The following is a 6,239-nucleotide window of genomic DNA, read 5'->3' on the forward strand; positions in this document are numbered from 1 at the left end:
GCCGGCTGGCGAGGCGCCGCCTTCCCCATTATGCATGAGGCAGAGCTGTGCTCGACATTGAATGGGTGATATCGATGCCTTTTGCCATACATTAGGCAACAGCGGATGACAACGGACACTTTGCTGGCCAAGGCACGTTAACAATTCAGTGTGCGTGTCGGAGGTGTGCAGATCGTTCATTCCTTTCCCAGGTAATTTCAGGTTTTGTTCTGAGCACTCCCGCCTTTCCTCTTCTGTTTTTGAGTGAACAAGAGCTCTAATTATGAACAACGTTAATCTCTTTATGGAATGATGCTCTGAAAGATGATAAACGGAGCAAATTAAACATGTAACAGTTCATGTGCCATCACAAATATGCCATAATTAATCGCGGGAAGTCGCGGAACTGCACGCGCACAAATGTACCACAATTAGGTACGCATCAAGTTAATGGCGAAACTTGCCACGTGCCATTGAACGCGCGCTTTATATTTGATGCCCATGGAAGCATTTGTTATCACTCTGACGCAGCCTGCCCGCTTCTCTCCAGGCCTAAATGTCGCGTAGCAATGATACGTGGGTCTGACGTGTGCGGTGGTGCTTACGTGTATAGAGAACTCAGGATGCATTTCTGACGAACGCACCCTCATTTTCAGGCGTCAGCTTTTAGCGGAGCGCCGGCGTCTGGGTCTGAATGGCTCCGTGCCTCTGGGCGAGCTCTTCAGCAGGCAACAGTAGCAGCTTCCTGGACCTGCTGAACGGCACCAGCTACGAGTACGACCTAGCGTGCGACTGGAACGACACGAGCGACATCTGCAACATGACCAACTCAACGCTAGACGGCGCGCCCGCGGACGACTACGGCCTCGTCTTCCCCCTGCCGTTCGCCATCTTCATCATCATGTGCATGGTGGTGCTGATCGTGTTGACCGTGGGCGGTAACCTGCTGGTGCTGCTGGCCTTCATCTGCGAGCGCACCATCCGCCAGCCGTCCAACTACTTCCTGGCGTCGCTGGCAGTCACGGACGTGCTGATCGGCTGCGTGTCAATGCCGTTCTACACGGTGTACGTGCTGCGCGGCTCGTGGAACATGGGCCCAATCCTGTGCGACCTCTGGCTCTCGGTCGACTACACCGTCTGTCTGGTGTCGCAGTACACTGTCTTGCTCATCACCATCGACCGGTTCTGCTCGGTCAAGGTCAAGATCGCCGCCAAGTACCGCAACTGGCGCACCAAAGAGCAAGGTCATTTGGATGGTAACAGTGACTTGGATCATCCCCGCTCTCCTGTTCTTCATCTCGATCTTCGGCTGGGAGCATTTCATCGGCTACCGGGACCTGGCCGAAGGCGAGTGTGTGGTGCAGTTCCTAAAGGACCCCGTCTTCAACACGGCGCTGATCGTGTTCTACTACTGGCTGACGCTGGTTGTACTCATGATTTTGTACGCGGGGATCTATCAGACTGCCTACGAAATGCAAAAGAAAGCGGGCCGCCAAGCAGAAGCAGATGAAGAAGGCGATGGGAGGGCTGGGGGGCACGACGACGGGCGCCGGCTCAGGGGCGCCGACCAAGAGCACGGCCGCCGTCAGCACGGTGGTCAAGGCGGCCGCCAGCAAAAGCACCAAGGCCAACGGCCACAAGGATCCAGGCAAGGACTCCGGCAAGGGCACCACGGCCGCCGAGGAAACCAGCTTCTCCAAGGTGAACGACGAAAGGTCGAGCAGCTACGATTCGGACGAGGGGACGTCTGACCTGAAACCGAGTCAGGCGAAGAAGAGCGTCCCAACGCCCAGCGCACCGAAGGCGGAGCCGGCCCCAGCCAAGAAACCGCCTTTGGAAGTGCTGCCGAAGATCCCGGAGGGAACAGAGTCTGTCGCGGTGGCAAAGCCCATGCCGCCTCCCGCGGCTGCGCCAGCGGTCATTGCAACCAGCGTCGTCGCCGTGCCCACGGCTGCACCCCAGGCTCCTCCGTCAGCAGCAGCCGCCGCCACAACCGTCACCAGTGTACTGAATTCTGCAATAACAACGCCGGCCGTGACTCCCGCTCCTGCTGCCCCGGCCTCGAACGGCACAGCCCCTGCAGCTGCGCCGCCAGTAAACGCCCCGGCCTGTGCAAAACCCGTCGCGACGGACGTGGCACCTGCCCCAGCCGCGTGCACAGCTGCCCCAACGGCCGTCACCGCCGCCTCGAATGGCAACAAGATGGTCGCCGCCCAGCCGGCCGCCACAGTGGTGACCGCCCTCAAATCGGAAACACCGGCGGTGATCACCAACGGCCACGCGGGCGCGGCGGTCGCGAGCGTGCTGGCCGGCGGCGCGGCGCGGCGCGCGCTGCTCATCACCACCACGCCGGCCGGCACACAGACGGACGGCATCACCAGCGACACACTCTCCTCGGCCGGCCTGGACGCGAGCGACGAGGCGTCGAGCGGCTCGAGCGGCTCGAACGGCGGCGGTACCGTCTGCTGCCGGCCGCAGGCGCTGCAGCTGAACGGCCTGGTGGCGCCGCTGGCCGCCGCCGGCCGCGGGGTCGGCTTCCTGCCGGAGCTGGACGTGATCCGCGAGGGACACTCGCTCGAGCCCATCGCGCCGCCGGCCATGTTCGCCGACGGCCAGCCGCTGCGGCCCGATCACCTGCTGCTGAAGCGGCAGGCGTCGGAGGAGCGCGAGCGACGGCTCATCTTCACCGGCGGCGGCCCCGGCGGCCTCCACCTGCAATACGACGTGCACATCGACCTGGACGGCTCGGAGCTGCGCTACATGGACGAGAGCTCGCTGCTGCTGTCGCCCTCGTCCGAGACGCCGCCCTCCTCCTTCTGGTACCCGGGCGCGCTCTCGTCGCCTGTGTCGCCGACCAAGACGTTCGAGGCGGGGGTGCCGTCGCCGCCGCCCAATGCCATCATCACGCCCAGCCAGACGCCAGTGCCGCCGGATCCGGCCGGCGAGCGGGCCGGCTCCTGCCCCGAGCCGACCGCCGACCCGCGCCTGCCGCGGGCCACCAGCACGCCGTCGAGCCGAGCCCGCCGCGCCGCCGGCGCCGGCGCCTCACCGAGACGGCCTCGCAGACGGCGGCGCCGGGCCGGCCGCCGGCCGAGCCCTGGATCAGCCTGGAGAGCAGCTCGGAGGAGACCACCTGCCGGTCGGCGTCGCCCGACCCGCAGCGCGTCTCCACCGGCGTGCAGACCATCGGTCGCATGAACGGCACCGATCGGCCGCCCACGCAGCGCACGCCGCCGCGCACGCCGCAGGCGGAGCAGCAAGGGGCGGCGCCCGCGACGTCCATCTCCGGCCGACGCGGCGCCCTCGTCAGGACCAGGCCGCCGCGGACGCCGGCTCTTCCGCGGCGGCCATCAGCACGTCCGCGGCGTATGCGGCGCCCGGCGAGGCCCCGCCGGCCTACACTGACGCTCTCTGGCCAGCGGAGACCGCTCAGAACCCCGCCGCACCAGGCTGCCGCACCGGCTACGAGTGGCGCGCCGCAGCCGCTCGCGACCCCTGCGAGCACCGCGGCCACGCCGGCGGCTGCCTGCCAGAGTACAGCAGCTCCAGCGGCTGCCTGTCAGAGCACAGCAACGACGACGACCACCTGCCAAAGTGCAGCGGCGCCCGCTACCCTCCGTCGTCGCGGCTACCCCAGCAGCGCCGAAAGCCGCTGGCAGCGCCGCCGGTGCAGCCGGCGACGGCCGCACCCGCCAAGCCGGTCGACGAGAAGATCGAGAAGACGAGTCGACGGCGGCGTCGCGCGCGCAGTGCGGGGCCGCCGCCGAGGCCGCCGCCAAGCCGTCGCTCGTGACGGCCATCGGGCGCAGGCTGCGGCGCCGCGTGAAGGAGAACGCCACGTCTCCAAGTCGGAGAACCGCGCCAACAAGGCGCTCAAGACCATTTCGATCATTATGGGCGCGTTCGTGGCGTGCTGGACGCCATATCACATATTCCGCTCTCATCGCCAGCTTTTGTCCCACCTGCATCAACGGACACGTGTACATGCTGGCGTACTTTCTATGTTATGCCAATAGCCCCATTAATCCCATCTGTTATGCTATGGCCAACCAGCAATTCAAAAAGACATTTATGCGTCTGCTGAAGGGTGACTTTCACATCACGTAGTTATGTGTTGCTGTTAGTGTTAATTTGGAATGTGCGGTGTCGTAGCAGTTCTTCTTTGCCATCTGTATGAACAGGTGAAAGGCTTTGCGACGTGTCAAACCTCTCCCGATGCCACCACTGCTTCTCAGCTGATCTCAAGAATGCTTAAGATAATTAGGATGCGATGTGTATGTACTCACCCGCCCGTGTGCATACATGCGTGTACACCTGTGGCGATTATCTGAGCAACTATTGTTTGTACAAACGCTTGCGTATAGGTGCATTCGTGTATAGTGATGTAACGGCGTATGATGTACTGCTTGTACTTACGCGTACATGTATGTAGGCGGATGTACGTAAATATATAGTATATGGATAGGTGAGCCGTAAACACGAGACCGTGTGGTTGACTTCCTAGCTTTCTTCAGGCAGCAACGCAAGGTATTTGCCACGTTTAGGCACGGCAATTCCATGTAACAACCGCTTGAGGACTGCTACCGCATCTATCATCCGAACGAGACTGCCATCTGCAGGGCCCGATCGAAACTCTGAGCAGGGCGACAGCTGAACAACACAACTATAACGATCACGACTGGAACCAGGACAACCCAATGCAAAGCTGTCGTGAATCCAAACTTTGTGGTGCCTCAATAACACCCCACATCACCTCGCCTTGGATAGCATCTTAGTGGTGACCCGTGCTGACCCGGTGTTGGACATGGCCCACGACCCCCTCCATTTGAGTGGATAAGCACGCGATTGCGTGCAGGGCCGACATATCCGTGGTCCATTCCTGGGGTCAATAAAGCCTTCAGAGAACAGGATTTTGCAATTTAAGCTGGCTTTTATTTAGAGGCTAGGTCTGAGTAAGAGAAACGGAACGGGAATGGGGCATATTTCTAATTCCCGGTAGAGTTGTGATATTCACCACATCAAACGCGTGCCTTTTTCAGAGGCAGCTTATTGCTTGGATAAGCGGAGGATCAGGGGATCAGACATGCATTTGGCAACTTCCATTAACAGCCTCACCACCCAGTTCTGCAGTATTTCAGTTTTTGAATGCATATGGAGGATTAACACGAGCAGGAAGCTGGCCCATCTCGGTTATTGGAAAGCTTCTACCGGATGCTTTCATATATATTTTTGCCCACAGCCTATCATCTCCGCACAGAGATTAGGTAAGCTAGCTCAACGTTTTTGGACCATATAAACTTGACAAATGTTTTCAAGTTAGGGCTTTTCTCGAAGCCGTCTGTTGCTCAGAGGCGCGTGGCTCATCTGCTCCCATTGCCGCGCGCCCGGCCGCCCGGCCGCGCGCCGCTGGCGAGCCCTCCGCGCTTGCCTCCGTCGCTGGTGAAATTGTGCTTTGTAACCGGGGGATTCAACTGGCCGTTGTGCTCACGCCAGCCGTTGCATACCATTGGACGCGGGTCTTGAAAAGCTGATATCTCGGGTTGGCTGCACCAAACCACATGTCCTTGAATCCACCAATGGCCATTGGAAAGTCTGGCGAGCAACCATACAGCTGCCCAGCTCAGCTGTCCTGTCGGACAGGGGCACCAGACACCGGCATCAGACAGCTGTCCAGCTCACCTGCCAAGTCTGACAGCGGCACTAAACAGCGGCACCAGAGAGCGGCACCAGACAACTGTCTGGCTCAGATGCCCGGCCGGACAGCGGCACCCTCGTGCGAGCGGTGAGAGCGACGGCCGGAGGAGGCCCCGCCCGGCGCCGCTGCCGCGCGGCCTCGGCCCTCGGGCGGGGGCGCGGTCCTCTGTCCCAGGTCACCGACCCCACCGCCGGCCAGCAGATGGCAGCGGCCGCAGCAGCGAGCACGGCGGCCCGCCCCACGGCGACCGCGGCGAGCAGCGCGGCGTTGGGTGGTGCACTCGCTGCATGCCCATGCTTGTGGGTGTTGTTTCACCTTAATATTTTCTTTCTGTAAGCTAAATCGTTTGAACACGCACCAGCCACCCAGGCCACTTCACATTTTTACTTAAGCTGTGGAAAACACGCCCTCTCCAAGATGGCTCCAGGTGAAAGCTGCGCTAAAAGCCGTGTGTCACGCAACATGCGTAATTTCACTGACCTAATAGTTTCAGGTTTTCTTCAAACCATGACTGCTCCCATCATGCTACGTTACATGCGACACGCCCATGATTATTAGGAAAGTC

At 60.9% G+C, this 6,239-nt stretch overlaps 1 pseudogene; it reads left to right on the forward strand.

Moving 5' to 3' along the window:
* The first annotated feature begins 739 nt into the window (after window positions 1-739).
* Window positions 740-4,193, forward strand: LOC119090171 (muscarinic acetylcholine receptor M2-like; annotated as a pseudogene).
* The last annotated feature ends 2,046 nt before the right edge of the window (window positions 4,194-6,239 follow it).

Source organism: Pollicipes pollicipes, unplaced genomic scaffold (assembly GCF_011947565.3).
Source record: "Pollicipes pollicipes isolate AB1234 unplaced genomic scaffold, Ppol_2.1 Scaffold_3087;HRSCAF=3621_pilon_pilon_pilon, whole genome shotgun sequence".
Taxonomy (NCBI): Eukaryota; Metazoa; Arthropoda; class Thecostraca; order Pollicipedomorpha; family Pollicipedidae; genus Pollicipes; species Pollicipes pollicipes.